Consider the following 18,444-nt stretch of genomic DNA (forward strand, 5'->3'; position numbering starts at 1 on the left):
CTTCATTTTGTCCCCGTTGTTGTTGTTGTGCTTGCTGAGCCCGCCCCGCCTCCCAGCTGAACAGCCCTCCCACTACCTTTTTACGGCGCCCCTGGTCCTCGCAGCGCTGTGACCCCTCTTCGCCTCTGCCTTGAGTGGCTCGCTCCCCTGTCTCTCTGCCGAGACTCGGTATCGTACATGCTGTGCTGCTTTGATTATCACTGTGCCATTGTTTATTTTTGTTCGCCTGATATTTAAATACCGTTTGCCTGCCTGTACCATCTCTGCTCTGCAATTTGATTTTTGCGCGATATCCCCCCGGCGCCCTGCTCTGCTCCCCCATCCATTTTGTCCCCGTTGTTGTTGTTGTGCTTGCTGAGCCCGCCCCGCCTCCCAGCTGAACAGCCCTCGCCCCTCCCCCTCCACCTTCCATTTATGACAGTAGCTCCCGCGCGCAGCGTCCACGCGCAGCGACCGCGCCCCAGCCGCGCCGAAGGTGCGCCAAAGGTAAGCCCGTCTACGCCCGTCCGCGCCTGGACCGTGCCCAGCGCCAGACCCCCTGCCCCTCGCGCTCCCCAGCCCTCCCGCATTACCTACGATGCCGCCACCCTCCTAGCCCTTAACCCCGGTCGCGCCCCCAACTGCGTCCAAGCCGCTCCTGGACACACCCATGGACCCTTCTCTTGCTACTCCTGCAAATTCATCGGCACTGTCAACATCTCCGCTACGACCACACCACAGATCCCCGACCCCAATCACCTTCAATGCATCCTTCTCAACACCCGATCAGTCCACAGGCACGCCATTGACCTATGGAATCTACTAGACACCATTTCTCCGGACATCGCCTTCCTGACGGAAACATGGATGAATGCTTCCTCCGCACCAGACATCACCATTGCCATCCCTGAAGACTATAAGATCACTCGCAAAGACCGTACCAGCCACACAGGAGGAGGAATCGCTATCGTCCATAAGAAATCAATCCGCATCTCAACCAGCTCTGACGCCAACCTCGCCAACTCCGAACACCTTCACTTCCAGATCCACATCGACCCCAAAACCACACTCAGAGGCACCCTCCTCTACAGACCACCAGGACCCCGCGCAAAATTCAGTGAAGACATCACGGACTTCATCACTCCACACGCGCTCCCCTCCAAAGACTACATCCTTTTGGGAGACCTCAACTTTCACCTTGAAAAGATCAACGACCGCAACACCACCACCCTCTTGGACAACCTCGCCAACCTCGGACTTAAACAACTAGTCCCTTCCCCCACCCACATCGCAGGTCACACACTCGACCCCATCTTCACCTCCAGCAATCATGTCTCCTTCAGCCACACTACGGATCTCCTCTGGACTGACGACAGCTGCGTTCACTTCACCTACAACAAACCAAAACCCAACATCCACCTCCAACCTACCCTGCAAAGAAACTGGAACAAAATCACCACGGACCAAATCTCCGCATCGCTCCTTCGAAACTCCCCAGCCCTCTCTTCTAACGCTAACGAAGCCGCCGCCAACCTCACCCTATGGTTATCCAACACCGCCGACACCTTAGCTCCACTGAAAAAACGTCAAAGCAAACCTGGCAGCAAGAAAGCCTCATGGTTCAACGGTGATCTCAAGAAGTCCAAGAAACTCTGCCGCTCCCTTGAAAAGGCCTGGAAAAAAGACCCAACCACCAGCACCAAGGACGCCTTCAAAAGCGCCACCCGCACTCACCACCAACTGATCCGAAAAGCCAAGAAAACAGCATTCAAGGATCGACTTGACAACAACGCCCACAACAGCAAGGAACTTTTCAACATTGTCAAGGAATTTTCCAATCCCTCGGCCAACTCCAACGACATCACCCCCTCTCAAACCCTCTGCGACTCCCTAGCCTCATTTTTCCACAACAAGATTGCAGACATCCACAACAGCTTTGACAACCAACCCGGAAACCAACCCACCCTACCACTTGCTGATCATCTTCCCCCCGTGAACACCCTTAAAGACTGGAACCCAATCTCCACTGAGGACACCATCCGCCTGATGAATTCCATCCACTCAGGATCCCCCACAGACCCATGTCCTCACCACATCTTCAACAAAGCAGACTCCGTCATAGCACCGCACCTCCGAGACGTCATCAACTGCTCCTTCAACTCCGCCACCTTCCCGGAAGACTGGAAACACGCTGAACTCACCGCCCTTCTGAAAAAACCAACAGCGGACCCCACCGAACTCAAAAATTACCGCCCCATCTCGCTTCTTCCATTCCCGGCCAAAGTCATCGAGAAAGCTGTCAACAACCAGCTCGCCGCATTCCTCGAAGCCAACAAATCCCTCGACTCCTCACAGTCTGGCTTCCGAGCAAAACACAGCACTGAGACCGCCCTCATCGCAGCAACAGACGACATTCGAACTCTACTGGACAATGGAGACACAGTCGCCCTCATCCTCCTTGACCTCTCTGCAGCTTTCGACACAGTCTGCCACAGCACCCTTTTACAACGCCTCAATAACATCGGAATCCAAGGAAAAGCACTTGAATGGATCACCTCGTTCCTCACCGGAAGAACCCAGAGAGTCCGCCTTCCTCCATTCAAGTCCGAGGCCTCTGAAGTCATCTGCGGCGTACCACAAGGATCCTCACTCAGTCCCACCCTCTTCAACGTATACATGAGCCCCCTCGCGGCCATCGCACGCCAACACAACCTCAACATCATCTCTTACACGGACGACACTCAAATGATCCTTTCTCTCACCAATGACCCCAGCACCGCCAAAACTAACCTACACGAAGGAATGAAAGAAGTTGCCGAATGGATGAAACAAAGCCGTCTGAAACTGAACTCAGACAAAACAGAAGTCCTCATCTTAGGTACATCCCCCTCTGCATGGGACGACTCCTGGTGGCCGAAAACCCTCGGAAAAGCACCCATCCCGACAGACCACGCACGTAACCTAGGCGTTATCCTGGACTCTTCACTCTCAATGAACAGACAAGTCAGCGCCGTATCCTCTTCCTGCTTCAACATTCTTCGCATGCTCAGAAAAACATTTCGCTGGATCCCCACCGATACAAGGAAAACAGTCACCCACGCTCTGGTCACGAGCTGACTGGACTACGGAAACACCCTCTACGCAGGTACTACCGCAAAACTCCAGAAGAAACTCCAACGAATCCAAAACGCCTCAGCCAGGATCATATTAGACATCCCGCGCAACGAACACATCTCTGGTCACCTTAAAGACCTCCACTGGCTACCCGTCAATAAGAGGATCACCTTCCGACTGCTTACCCACGCACACAAATCACTGTACGACATCGGACCAGACTGCCTCAACTCACGACTGTCCTTCTACACCCCCTCCCGCCGACTACGGTCTTCCAGCCAAGCCCTCGCCACTGTACCTCGCATCAACAGAACCACCATGGGAGGCAGATCCTTTTCATACCTGGCTGCTAAAACATGGAACTCACTCCCCGCTTACCTTCGCCTTACCCAGAACCACCTAGCATTCAGAAAGCAACTTAAAACGTGGATATTTGACAAGTAATCCTCCTCCCCTTCCTAAGCGCCTTGAAACCCTCTGGGTATGTAGTGCGCTATACAAATTATATGACTTGACTTGACTTGACTTGGCTACTTCCACTAAGCTCCTGGAGTACGAGTTCTTGAAGACAACCAGCCTTCAGCAGTAGAGGACTTCCTCCTGCTTCAGTATTGATTTGTCCCAGAACTCCTGGAGCCTGTAAAGAACTTTGAGTTCTTAGTGACGTTAATATGTCCACTCTTACGTCAAACCCGGCACCTTCCAGGTATAACTATGCCCACATCTGCCCTAGCAAACACACAGTAGTTTTGGAGCAGATCGACTAAACTACTTGCCGACGCCTTGCTGTAGCGAGTGCCGAAGGAAGCCGACTCTCCAGCTGACGCACTGAGAGAGACGCTGTCTTTTCTCCTGCCGAGAAATCCAGCTCCAGTGTTTCCCTGCTACCCTTGCGGGTTACTGGGAGATCGAGTCCTGAGAGAGATACAAGACCTCCTTCATTCTATAACCAAGGTACGGAGCTGATTAGACCCTTAGAGAATTCTTGGATAGATTCTTGGCAGAAACTATTTAACTCCAGCTACACCTCACTTACTTCTTCCCTTGTACTAGGCTTAGGTTAGGTACACTGGGGTAGGCGTATTTTAGATGCACCAGTTGAGTACTTTTAGTCATTATTTATCATTGTATGTATTTTATGGCTTAGAAACCATATAAATGCTTTTACAGTATTATTTCATAATACTCCTTTTACTGTATGCACTTTACTTCATAGCAAGTATTACGATTGTAGCAATTAATTAATTAATTGTGTGCTTATATAGCGCAGGAATCACTCCCGAAGGGGTACCTCCGCGCTTCGACCGCTGCGAAACCCTTCCTGGCTTCCCTGAGAGATGGTCCCTTAATGGGTATCTCCAGGGTGAGACCAGGCATCCCCGGCGGTCTCGTGGGGCCGTTAGTGAAGATAAGGCAAGCTAGTGCCCAGAGTTGCCGAGTGTGATCGCTGATCGGAGTGGGCACCGAGGCGAGAGAATTATCGAGTCTGCTGACCCTGGTCCAGAAACCTGCTGCGTCGGGAATCGAACCCTGGTCCCGGGCCGTCCTCTGCTCTCGGGTCTGCCGCCTCTAACCAGTGAGCCACACTAATTCACTTCTTTTGCATGAGAAAGAAGACTGCTCAATAAATAACCTCTTTTATTGAAAACGCCCGCCTCTCTATTTTCTCTGCACTTCTGGTGAAACGAAGCATGCACGTTTGACTGAGTGAAATAGCCATCTATTGTTTCCGCGACTCTGAAGATATATTTCTTATTCTTGGGGAACAAAGTTGTCATGTTTTATGGTTGTCAGAAACGAATCCCATCTTGTTTATTCAAGAAAGTTTCTAGTGATCTCTGAGCTAGCTGGCATTCACAATTAAGTCTAACTATCGTTTATGTTATTCCAATGCGCAGAGCCTATTGGGAATATAGGAACTACACTACAAAAGCGCATCAATAGACCGCTCCAGTCTTAGTCACAACCGTATAGCTTCTCTACCCCTCTTCACATTTGCTTTTGCTGCATCAGAATTGCATGAAATGCAAGTAGTGAGCTTATGTTGTGCAACCACATTGCAACTTCAGTAGCTACTCCAAAGTGCTAAACCTTTTAAATCAACAAAAGATACCACACAACCCAATGGCGTTGACCGTTTTTAGTAGAATGTCCACCACCAGAGAAGCCCTGCCTTGGGTAACTGTCAGCAGTGACTGACAGGAGCCTGAAGGACATTTCTGTCAGTCTCCGGGACAGGATACCTACTCCCTTGCACTTGACCAGCTTTTAGGGCACCTCGAAAGATCTTTGTACCAACACAAATTCCACCTTCAAAACCAGGTATATCAATATATTATTTTCGTCGCTGAGCTGATCGAGCATTTGAAATGCCTCGTCTTACTCATGGAATTACGAATCAAGTAGAATCATGCGAAACAAGTACATTTTCTAGGCCGGTTCACTATGAGGTTGGAATGACTCATCTTTAAGTCTCTAAGACTAAACGCAGCTCACAACCCAAAAAGAAAGATCAAAACCTCAGGAGAAGGAGACCTCTTTGCCACACAAACCAGCTCCAACTTGGAGCATAATGTCATAACAAAGCGTCTGCTTTATGCAGTTTTTTCCCAGGTTTGCTCTTAAAATATTGAATATTAGACATGGTAGAAACCTATGTGACCTGTTTCCAAATCTGCTTGAAAACCCATCTACTTAGGGATCGGTATTGACTCCTCACACGGCTAAACAATTGGCATCTTGATGAGTGTAGAACCCATATTGTACACACTCACCAAAATACATCCTGGTATCCACTGCTAATCGGGGTCAGAGGTATTCCCCGGTCATGGAACCTATATTAAGCAATGTGGATTTATGCAGAGACCCCTCTCCCCAGCTTGTGTAGTTCTCCCAGGGTTAATAACATAAACCATCTTTTATACCCCTGGATCATTTGAAATATTCTCACTTTATTCATTCACTCTTATGTCAATTAACTGGCTATCCTCATGAAGCCATTCCTTCTCAGTATTTGGTGCTGTCCTAAATGAGTGTTCCCAGACTAAGGTATAAAAGGCATGCTGAGTCAGGTGAGAGATTACAGTGTATCGCTCTAAGGTTATTGCATTGTAATAATTTCTCTGAATCTCTCGTAAAGAAAATATTTTTCAAAGTACTGTATTATTGTTAATTCCACTGTTCCAAGCCACTCAGCTTAAGCTTGCAGCATTCAAGGATTGGAAATGGGATAACTGGTACAAAGTACTTGAGGAGACCGCTAAGAAAATCTTCCATTCAGATGAATCGCCACTAAATATTCTGCACAAATTAAAATGCTGTCCTGGTATTATTTCCCCGCTAATTAATACAGTTTCTCCTTTCTCAGCTTGCATACACATACTATCTGTATTTCTTTGACAGTAAAGATTTCATTTTTCAATATTTGATTTTTTTTAAACATATTTTATGTACCTGTTTTCTCCCAGTGTAGAAAAAGTGCAACGACCCCATCCAGCTTTTTACAAAATGAACAGTGCCTTATCTGGCAACTCTGTCATAATCAAGCGATGAGCCTTATGGCAAATGTCTCCTAAATTATGTATCTATTTGTAATCCACATTATGAACTTGAGTCCAAAAAATATATAAAAAATGGTGTCCATCTCTTAAACATTTGTTAGTTTGTGATGAATTCAATTCCAGTTCTCCAGTGGGTTTATAATTTACCTCATTTACTCTTGACAAAATAAGTCAATTTTTTTTATTCTTTGATTGTAATGGAGGCGAATTCTATGCGTAGTCAAAACCAATATACCACTTATCATGCCAAACCCGCGGGGGACTTGAAATAGCATTTTTTTAATGTAGAATCTTTTGACCAATCAGCTTCACTCATGATGTCTTCTAGTCTAACTGCCAAAAAGTATGATTTGGAAACCATAGCCCGCTTAAAGGAAAGGGCCCCTAGTTTGTTTATTTTTATATTTGCCTGAGGCATGACCCATTACACCCATCTAGCCAAAGCAGCTGTGGATACAGGTGCAACAGGTTTTACATTAGAAATCTACAGTTGCAGCACTCCCCTAGGCCAACATTCACTAATCCTTACCTCCTATTTTTCCAGGAAGCACACCACACACAAACATGAAGTAGCAGGACCAAAGGATTAGCTGTTTACATGGTAGAATGCTTTAGTTTTTTTTAATGATCATAACAAATGACTTCTTGCGGAGTAAACCTTCTGCCCTTCAAATCTAGAGCTTTGATGTCTGATACTCTACGACACAATACACATGTTTGTCAGGGTTAAAGAGATTGCATTACTTCGTTCACATCCTACAAGGAAACCTAATGAGGTTCTGGATGGAAAGTCAACTGTATCCCTTTCAACAGATTTCATACCCTATGGTTCTGTTTGCAACCAGAACATGACTTGCCGATGTGGCCCATCTATATGAATTGACTTCACTGTCGACTAAGGGCCTGATTTAGATCTTGCTGAATTTGGTCCGGCTGTCGTTATTAGGTCTCGGACTTCGGCAGCGCATGCGCTGTCTCGTCAGAGAGATGCTGTATTCAGTATTGCGGGGGGAAGCTCTGTCCACATTTCGTCTAATTCCGTCTATGTTTTCATTGGCTTAACTTTTAAATGCTGCCTTCTAATTGGTTTGCCACTCGTTAGTCCCTACTCCTGATGGCCACGGCCTTATTTGTGCACATCCAAGGCTATTGGCCCCTTTACCGAAACATTATTTTATGCCCTCTGTCCCCATTACTCCCCCTCCTGCAGATTGTCACTTCTCGACCCCCCCAATCACGTTCTTGACTTTTTAAATGGCTGCTATCTCATTTGTAATGCAATATTTCTTGCGTAAATGCGAGCCGTCTTGCATTGCAAATGCTTGTTTTTAAAGTAGTGTCCATTAAAATGCGTGCCCTCCCTTGTATCGTACGCATCAGCCAAAAGTCTTGCACGAGCATAAATAGGAAGTATGTATTGGTGGCACCCACCCCTCACCACTACCCGGGCGATTACTTTACACAAGTTATACAGAGAACGCGGTTATAGTAAGGATAATAATTTATTACATTTTAACTAATAATATTGAAAACACTGTTTTCGATATTAAGAATATAATCACATTATCTAGTCTGCTGGGCTGTGAACATCGCACCGGATAAAGAACGGACGCACTCCTTGTTTCCATTGCGCCCCGGTAAAGCGCCGTGATGTGGCCTTTATTCCAAGATGGCGCCAGCCGCGGGGCCCCGGTCCCACCCGCTCCTTTCCATGGCCCGCTGCTATCAACATGCCGCTGTTTCTGCATTACCATGGGCGCCCCGGCGGAGAGGGCGAAGCCCCGAACCTCCCCCAAGGCCGTCAAGTCCCTCTTCGTGGGGCTGGCAGGGTAAGAGATGGCCGTGGCACCCTCGGTGGCCCTGACACCAACGGCCAGGGCAGGGTGTCTTCAGGGCACGGTACCCTGCACCCCAGGACCCTACCTTTCCCCCCGCCCGAACACTACCAGACCCAGCCCCTGACACTGGAGTGAGTCTGGTATCCAGCCACTGCCATTCTAGAGGAAGCCACACCGTCCACAGGAGGTGGCGCGCGCCCCCCACCTCCAAAACCAATCCAATAATAAATAAATATAATAAATAAACCTCGCCCTCCCACCCCCACAAACCAGGCCCGGATACTGTCCACCGCGCCCTAAAGACCCTGCCCAAGGAGCATTACACCCAGTTCTTTAACGGGCTGGTACTGAGCACCGGCACTTGTTCATTTTCAGAGGGAGAGCACCTGCACTTCTCAAGAAACAAGAAGGTACACTGTTACAGAGGCACAGAGAAGAGCGATGTATCATTGTGTGGAAGGATGCATGTGTTAAGAGTGTGAAAGGAGCCATAGACCTTTCTACATGTGGTTATTGTGTGTGTAGCTGCAGTTATTGTGTGTTTAGCTGCAGTATCATGTGTAAGAGAGAGGTGTTACATAGGAGTGCAATTTATTTATTTATTTATTAATTTATTTATGCGTTTTTATATAGCGCGGACTTTACCCGAAGGTGTCGGAGCCCTTCACAATAGGAACAGAACTGATACATGAGAACATTACAAGTGAACAAATTACAAAAGCAAACGCTAAGTTACAGGAAGCAAAAGTGACAATTGTGAGCAAACAAAGTACAAGAGGTAGCAAACGGTGCATTACAGGAGGAAAAAGTGACATGTGTGCAGGTTACAAAAGCGTACAAAGTACAAGTAGAGGTATAGTACTGCAATACATGGCAGACACTCAAACACAAGAACAAACGTTACGTAGGCAATGGTGGCACTTGTGCAAGTATCTAAAGCAAACAAAATGTAAGAGGTAGCAAACAGTGTGTTTCAAGAGAAAAGTGACATGTGCATGTTACAAAAGAGTACCAAACACAGGTAGAAGGATAATACTGCAATAAATGGCAGACTCTCAAACCACAAGAACACACTAGGAAAGCACTTCCATAGGCATGGAGAATAGAATTTTCTATAATGAAAGGTCTTCCTTCAGATAATAGAGAGGGCAAGAACAAAGAGGAGTGGGGGTGAGCGGATGCAGAGCTGTTCACAGGTGTGACTGCACTGGGCTTTGGGTGAGTGCCAGGCAGGTGGTTACAGACGAGATGAGGGAAGATGAGTTTACAGGATGCTGAGCGGGTGGTGAGTACTAATAGAGCGCTCGGAGCTGTCACTTGCTGGGATAGAGCTATAAAGAGCGCAGAGAGCTCTCCAACATCGCTCAGGTAGCCTCGGAGTTACACAGCGACAATGTGGTTCTCCGAGGAGGTTGTTAAGCCCCCTCCTGTTGGGGAGAAGAGGTGTGACCTGATGCACGTGGACTGGGGTTGTCCCGCCACAGCCTGGCCCCCATGTTTGAAATGTAAATGCACAGGTTAGATGCTCCTTCTCTGGATAATTGGCGCGTGCACTTAAGGTAACCTACGATTCGCTTAGTGATCATCCTAGGTGATTTTGTGAAATTCGTGGAATTGCTACAGATGCAGCAAGTTAGAAGCTCAGACTGGGACGCAGAAGAAGAGACAAAACTATGCACAAGGGGGTCTCGGGATTTACAGCTGTACTGGCTTACCCGCGCCCGATCTCTTCCAACTCTCCCTCCCTCGCTCGCTCCCCTTATGAGCCCCCTCAGTCCAGCTACTCTCTCCCGGTCTCTCTCTCTCTGTCCCTCTCCCCTCTCGCTGTCCATCTCTCACCTCTCCTTCTTTCTCTCCCTCCCTCTCGTTCTGTCCATCTCCATGATTACTCTCTTCCACCCCCATCATAGCTCTCTGTACTAAACTCTGTCCCTAGCCTCTTTTATTTATTTTATTTCTCCCTTACACCACATGTCTTGAGTTTTTGCTTTGACGATCTCGGACACATTTACACTTTACAACAGTAAAAAAATGATGCCCCCTCTCCTTAACGGCCTCTTTTACATTTCCTCCTTAGGTGTCTTTCTGCAGTAACCTCTTTCCAAAACTACCCGTCTTTGGCACCTTTGGCACATGCACCTCCTTTTAAATACCCTTCCCTTCTAGCGTCCTTCCTCATATACTAAACACAGTATATTAATATATTTATAATGGCAACTACATCATTAAACTCATTAATATGCCGAGACCAATTGGCATTGCCAATGCTTGTTCCTTCAGATTCTACTTTCGCCTACTAGGATGTCCACATGCTCTATTAAGATGCTGATGGGTTGATGGACGAACGACCGCTGTTGTCCCGCCAACACGTTCGGATTTTCCTTCAGCACCGACGGCGGCATAGGCAAAAGCGTCTGATGGAGGGAGTTCAGTCCATTTCTCCCCTGGGCCAATGAAGATATGCGATTCCGCTGGCCTAACTCTGGCGGAGAAACCTCCACCCCTGAGTTGGCAGTGTCGAAGGTATATTAGATAGAAGCATTGTTTTTTTTTCTCTGTTGTCGACATGAACACTATCGTCCCAGTCTTGCCATTGCTGCTGCTACTCGACCACCAAGCTAATCAACGCCGTTGTCACCAAAATCGAAGGTAAGCTTCTATTTTCTGTTTGCATGGTCTATTTGCATTAGTTCTAGAATTGTGCACTTCAAAATCTTTCATACAACCAATATATATGTTTTTTTAAAATCTTTTTTATTAACTTTACTCAGTGACTCCAAAGATACACGGCAGTGCCGAAATGGCATGTGCATGGATAACAATACATTTGCATACAAAAGCATACAGTACAGTGCCATAAAACAACAAACATCGACAGTCCTATCCCAACCCCCCCTGCAAGGTTCTGTATCTACGCCAGGGTCCCCAGACCTTCTTCCATTTCTTAATGATTCCCCTCGCCTTGTAGACTGTCTCCTCCGCCCTCTGACACCAATCCAAGTCGCGCTTCCACTGGTCCCATTGTGGGGGTACCTGCGCCCCCCAAGCACTAGCAATATTCCTTTTGGCCACTCCAGCCGCCAAGGCCAACCAGATTTAATTGTACTGTGACCAACAACCAATATTTAACTATTGTATAATGCATATGTGTGTAATGTTGTCAATTTTAAGAAATGTAACTAAAGACACGTGTATAATGTAATTGTATTTGCAAAGTTTGTGCAAGCTGCCTTCATATTAATTGATATTTAAACAAAATTTGACATTGATCAAAAATAAAGTGACTATTTGGTGTGTTTAAATAATTTTCCTAAACTACAAAATCACAAACCTGTGCATTATACATTATTGTGTAAATGTAATCTAAAGTAGAAAGAAAATGCATTAGACAAAGTGTAACTTGTTTTTAAATATCTGTGAAATCCATGTTATTTCTAAACTTTAATCACTTAAACATGTATTAATGTAACATTTCTCCTAGTCTAGTGCACTATCTGTATTTTCATAATTTGCAATTGACTAATTTCATTTTAAGGTGTAATGTATGTGTTCATATTAATCACTTGCTAAGTTAAGATAAACACACCTGTATTAACACGTACACCAAAATAAACCTTCAAATGATTTTTTAAGTGTCCATTCTCATGATGAATGTGTGCACCAACATGTTTATATCCTCACAATCTTTTTTAACTGGTGTATGGCCTTTACAAATCAGACATGTAAAAACAACAGTTGTATTTCCTGTCTTAATTGCAAGTAAAAATATGTAATACGCATTTTCATCACTAACATTTTTAAGTAGAAAATATCTGTAAATGAAAAATGTTGGGAAAAACGGTATAAAATGATAATCTTTTTATTAATAAATAAGAACTCTCTCCAATTTTTTGGGGGGGAAATCAAAACCTAAAAGGACAACAAAAGGAGCTATGCAAACAGGCTGTGGGTGTGTTGCTCATAACTTGCCTCCTACATATACAGACAAAGGGTAACCTTTACAAGAAGGGGCATCTATTGAGCACATAGCAGGCACCTCAAGGATTTTTCTCAGGAATGGTGGGTTTGGGAAGGATGGGTTTGGGTTTTGAATGGGTGGGAGGGGTGAGTTCTGGAAGTTTGGGAGGGTGGGGATGTCTTTGGAAGGGGTTAAGGCAAAGCAGAATAGAAAATCGGAATGAGGAGAAAGGTTGGGAGTTGACTGGGTTTTGGCTGTAGAGAGAGCTGGAGTGTGTGACATGCGTACAGTCTAACGGTCTTGTGCAGTTGCATGTGGGTCTGGTGTATGTTTTGTGCATTTATGTGTGAGTTTTATGGCAGGAGTTTGGTGAGTGTGCGTGTTTGGATTTGGGTGATGTTATTTTGTGTGTAGATGTGGTTTTGTGTAAGTGTGTTTGTGTAGATAAGTTTGCTGTTGAGGTGGTTGTTCTGGTTGTGGTGCTTGTGGGTGTGCCTGTGTGTGCGCATGTGGTTGTAGGTGTGCTGGTGATTGTGGTGCTTGTGGGTGTGTAGGTGGTTGTGCTTGTGGGTGTGGTGTGCTGGTGATTGTGGGGATGGTGTCAGTCAGTCAAAATTACTTTAATCGGTTATCATTAAAAACCATGAAAGAATTTTTAAAATACTCCTCAACATTACAAGATTAAAAAGAATTATTACATAAAATCATCCATAAATATAACATCGCCGCTATTCCTAATATATAAGTATCACTATAAAATACAGACAATATAAAAACATTTCATGACATATAAACCTTTTTCTGTTGCTACTTCCATTTTTCCTAGCTCTAACTGCTGCTACTAAAAAGCTAGCAATGCTCAGCAATTGCAGATATAAAAGAGCTGATCTCGCCTGCAAAAAACCTTTATTTTTTAAAACCGTAAGAATATAACTCCCACGAATAGGTAAATAAAAGTCGCAGAATAAGACAAAATGCAGAGTATCCTGCCTCGAAAAACAATCGCATGAGCAAGGACCCAGGTCTTCTATCTTGACCCAGCCTAAAGGTCCAGCCAGAAATAAATGTAAATAATTAAACCTAAATCTCGTCAAAAGAAACCAATGTTGGGCCTTGGTAACAGTATCCAAGTAAGGCTCCATAAAATAGGACTTTTTTGGAGCTGGTGAGCACAGACAGTGGGTTTCAATAATTCCAAGGCCTCTCTTTCTGATGATGCTATGCGCTGAAATTAGGTCTTGGCCCACACATGATCTTTTTTACATGTATTTTCTGGGCTGTCAAACAAGTTTGGTCGACCTAACCACTCCGCCGTGCAATCTCGTATTATCTCTTGATTTAACACCAAATCAGGATTAGACCAGATCGAGATCTATTTGAGAATGGGAGACATTCTAATCAGATCAGAAACATAGCCGAGACCCAACTCTTGATGAATTATATACGAGGATGTGGATTGAGGAACGGATAGCAGGCTTCTTAGAAACTTATTTGGGGATGGTGGTAGTTGTGGGGGTGGTGGTTGTGGTTGGTTAGATGTGGTGATGGTTGTGCTGGGTGTGTTGATGGTTGGGTTGGTGGAGGTTATGGTGCTTATGGATATGGTAATTGTGGGTGCGGTTGGTGTGGTGGTAGTGTCAACAGTGTCTGAATGTTTGTGTGTGCCCTTGTGCGTCTTTACATGTTTGTGTGTGAGGTTGCTGCTTGTGTGTGTTGGAGTGGGCGCTTGTAAAGAAGTGGGTCTGGTCGGGATAGGGGCTGGACTTTGGAATTGGGATACGGAAGGGACCTGAGTTTGGGCACAAGGTTGAGCTGGTTGGAAGGCTGTGGTCAGAGAACAGGCAAGTCCTGTAAATGATTTCTGCAGGCCAGACATAGCACTGTGAATGAGTTCCAGGTATCCTACCGTTTGCCGCATGTGGCAACTAAAGCCCTGGATTGCATTCAGGAGTGCAGTTTGGCTTACAGACAACCTGTGTAAGAGGTCAGTAGCGTCCTCCGTCAGCACAGCCGGGTAGAGAGGGGCAGGGGATGAGATGCTGATGGCGAAAGAGGCACCAGCTCTTTTAAAGGGACGGATTTGGCCAACTTGGGGGGATAGGGAGGGTGGAGAGGGGTCTTGTGTGGTGGACAAGGATGCAGGTGGTACAGTTCCTGTTGGGTCCATCACCATTAGGGACTGCTGGCTTGTGGAGCCCTCCGAAGATTTTGATGAGCTGGCGGTCTTTGTTACAGTCCCTTTACCCTCCATGCCACTGTGTCCATGGGTGTCTGTGGTCTCAGCACCCAAAACTCAATGGTCTCCTTCTTCTCTGCCTTTGTTGCCACTCTCTCCTTCGCCTGCTCCTGAAGAAGCTGAAAAGACATATACAAAAACTTTATTGTTTCTGTGTAAATAGAACAGATCATGAAGATTTTTTCTCGAAATATTTTCCCATTTACCAAAATTTACCTGATTCAAGTTTTTCCAACTTTGGTTAATTTTTTATCATTATCTCTTGCATGTACGGAACATCTTCAGAAACCGGGAAGAGGTGTGACGTTGAGGCCAAGGCGACTGACACTCGAATCTGGGGCTCACGGTTCAATTCCCCAGGAAACGGTGGCAGGTCAGCCCAGCACCATGTGACTCTGGGCAAAAGCTTGCTTAATATTACCGACGGCCCCCAGTGCCGTGAAGCCTTCGGGTAGCTGGTCGCACTTTACAAAATACTGGATTTGGTCACAGTTTTGTAATTTCCCCATATACCTTCTATATCATTTATGATCTTTCCCTTCACCTTTTTAGGTCTTGTCTAGGCAGCGCATGTGCACTGTCTGTTTAAGACATGCTGTATCTACAATATGGGCTTCAAGCACCGCCCATCTTTTTCATTGGTTCCTCCCACTGTCCTTTGTAAATGCCAGCTTTTGTTTGGTGAATATGCTTAGTAGTTCCTCCTTTTGCACTTTTGTATCCTGCTAGGAAGACTGCCCCTTTTCCAAAGGCTATTACTCTTCATGTTATTTAGGATACTTTAAGAGCACTGTTTTTGTTGGACTGTGGTCTCACAGCTGCTCCCCATGCCTTTTGATTTCAAGCATGACTGAAAACAGGCCTGTATATCTTGCAAGGTGCTGCTTTCATGATTAATTCTATTAGTCTCTTGCTCATGGCAACCAAAAGCCAGAGTTCTAATGAGAGCTTGTTTGCGAGCCCTTTTTTCAAATTACTTTTTTAAAATTAAAATAAGTAAGTGTGTGTAGCTGTTTGAATTTCACAAACTTTGTTTAGTTATATGATTCTGGGTACCATGCAGCTTTTATTTCATCAGCATGGCATCCGCTTCAGGAACAACGCACTTCAGGCCATCGTCTTCTTTCATCATCAGCGCTGGGTGGGAGGGGTTTGACTGCTCAGTTTGCATTCCTCCTCGCCACTGCGAGGAGCAACCTAAGGTAGCACCACTGCCTCTGCCTTTTGTAGGGGAGCGGCGCCACACCCCAGATAACTGCAGAGAACTCTCGGGCTTGGTGGTACAGGGAAAGCGACGAAATTGGGGTTTGTCCCTGTTTTTCCCCCACTATTTCTTCTCCAGTGCTGCCCTGGCTCTGTCTATTACAATGTGGTGGCCGCTACAGGCTGTATGCCTTTCTTTCATCAGCACGGCGCCCACTTCAGGGCCCCCGCATTTTATTTTTCATGAATTGTGGCAGCTGTAAAGCGGGCGCCCTGTTGATAATAAAAAGGCACACGGCTGCCGCACTTCTTCTTTCACAGGCAACATGTTGATAATAAATGCACACACCTGCCACGGCACCTGCACACCTTTCCTTTCTATTCACGGCGCCCTTCTTCAGCCTTCCTTACCAAGATTGAAGGCAATTCACTAACTAGCACCACCATCGAACTACAGGCATATACTGTGCATGATATACACAGTATTGTGGAACAGGCAAGTCTACTTTGTTAAAATCTTGAGGTTTTACAGTTTTTTTGCTGACAATATTGCCAGATTAAATTGTGAACTGCTGTACGTTAAGGTTGGATCTGCATGGCATGCATAACAAACATTAGGGAGTGGTCAAATATCTGGTGGGATCTTTTCCACAAATCTGTATAGCACATCATCATGCACCTTGTGCAAAACTTACATCTTCAGGAAATCTTTTTCGTTGAATATGTGTTGATCTTAATGTTGATGCCTTTTACGTTGATGTAACAATTTTTTTTAATTTAACATGTTTAACTCAAACACAAACTTAACACCTTGATGCTGCTGTTGGACGCTCAGTCAACTGCCCCTCAAGCTGAGATAACCCAGCGCTAGTATGTGGGTCGTTATGGAGGAAGGGGAGGTCTGGATAAGGCACATGCACTTCCCATGTTGGAAGGACTGGCCATCCTGGATTTCTGCTAACTTCTTGGCACAGCATTGTAGATCCTCCCACCTCTTCTGAGAGGTTCTGCATCTTCTTGGCTATGGCCTTTCATATGATTCTTTTTGATGGGTGTTGACTTGTATGGATACAAAAAAAATGAAACAACGTTTTTGTTGAGACTTTTTGTTGTTGTCTCTATTGATGTAACACAATTTTGGGAAATCAATTCCAAGCATTTCTAAAAAGTTACAACCTCATAATATTTTTAATTAACTAGTTTAAAAAATAAAACTAGTTTGTAGTAACCTGTTGAATAACCTTATCCCTTGTCTTGTGCCATTTTTACAGATCCAGGTCAATTACATCATCTAGGCCAGGGTCTCCAACGTTTTCTGTAGGGAGATCTACTTCTGATCTGTGAAAATCATTGTGAACTACTGAAGGCTACACAACAAGTGTATTGTTACCAGACACCCTCACTCTGATTATAATGTAAAATGAATACAGCCTTCCTTTATCTTTGAAGGAAATCTGGACATTGTTCTTATGTGCTCCACGCTGAGCTACTCTGAAGGTTTCTGGTCTGGGAGATACTGCTAGCTTCCAATCAACCCATTAGAGACACCTGATCTAGGCTGAGTGGTTAGTGGGATGATACAAATTGTAAATATCAATTTTAATTTGTATGTAAAATAAAATATATGTTCCACAGAAAAGGTTACCCTCGATGGAAACGCCGCACACACAAGAGTTGTCGCCTTTCTTTATTGCGGGCAGGCAGCAAACACAAGTTCACTCCTTTAGTGTATATCTGTGGCCAAACGCATTTCGGGCAGCATTCTGCCCTTGTTCACTGGCTTAAACTGCATTCCCGACAACAGTGAGGGCACCCTTTTAAACTTGAAGACCTCCCCCCCCCCCCCCCGGTGGGTGTGGAATCGCAATGCTTCCTGGTCCTTGAAGTCCATCAAAGTATTACCCCAGTGGAAGTTGACGAGGAAACAGTACATTAAACACAGTCAATTGTTAAGCCCAAGTGGGTTACTTAGGAAGGAAAATCAATGTTTTTGCTGCTATTGGAGTAATACTTTGAGGGACTTCCAGGACCAGGAAGCATTGCGGTTCCACACCCACATGGGGGCTCTTCAAGTTTAAAAGGGAGCCCTCACTGTTGTCGGGAATGCAGTTTAAGCCAGTGAACAAGGGTAGAATATTGCCCGAAACACGTTTGGCCACAGATATACACTGAAGGAGTGAGCGTGTGTTTGCTGTCTGCCCGCAATAAAGAAAGGTGACAACTTTTGCGTGAGCGGCGTTTCCATCGAGGATAACCTTTTCTGTTAATAAAAAAAATATATCTATATCTATATCCTACTGGCGGTCGCCAGTAGATAGTTATAGTTAAGATTTACAGCTATAGTCAGGAAGAACATTTTTTGTTTTGCTTATAACTTTGGCGTCGTTTGATGAATCTTCAAGAAATTTTCAATACGAATTCTTTGTTCATATCAGCTCCTATGTTGAAAGTTTGGGAGCAATTCGTCAAGGGGGGGGGGCACAAGATAAAAGAGGGGTCCCAAAACGTGTTTTCTCCATGTTAATTTCCATAGGAAACTTTAGACAAGGCTACAGG

General features: G+C 45.4%; 1 protein-coding gene across 1 annotated transcript in view; it reads left to right on the forward strand.

Annotated features, from left to right (window-relative positions):
* Positions 1-18,444, forward strand: part of LOC147740939 (acyl-coenzyme A amino acid N-acyltransferase 1-like) — a 90,549-nt gene that overhangs the window by 29,325 nt on the left and 42,780 nt on the right. The window lies entirely within an intron of this gene.

The sequence above is a fragment of the Lissotriton vulgaris genome, chromosome 1_1 (genome assembly GCF_964263255.1).
Source record: "Lissotriton vulgaris chromosome 1_1, aLisVul1.2, whole genome shotgun sequence".
NCBI lineage: Eukaryota > Metazoa > Chordata > Amphibia > Caudata > Salamandridae > Lissotriton > Lissotriton vulgaris.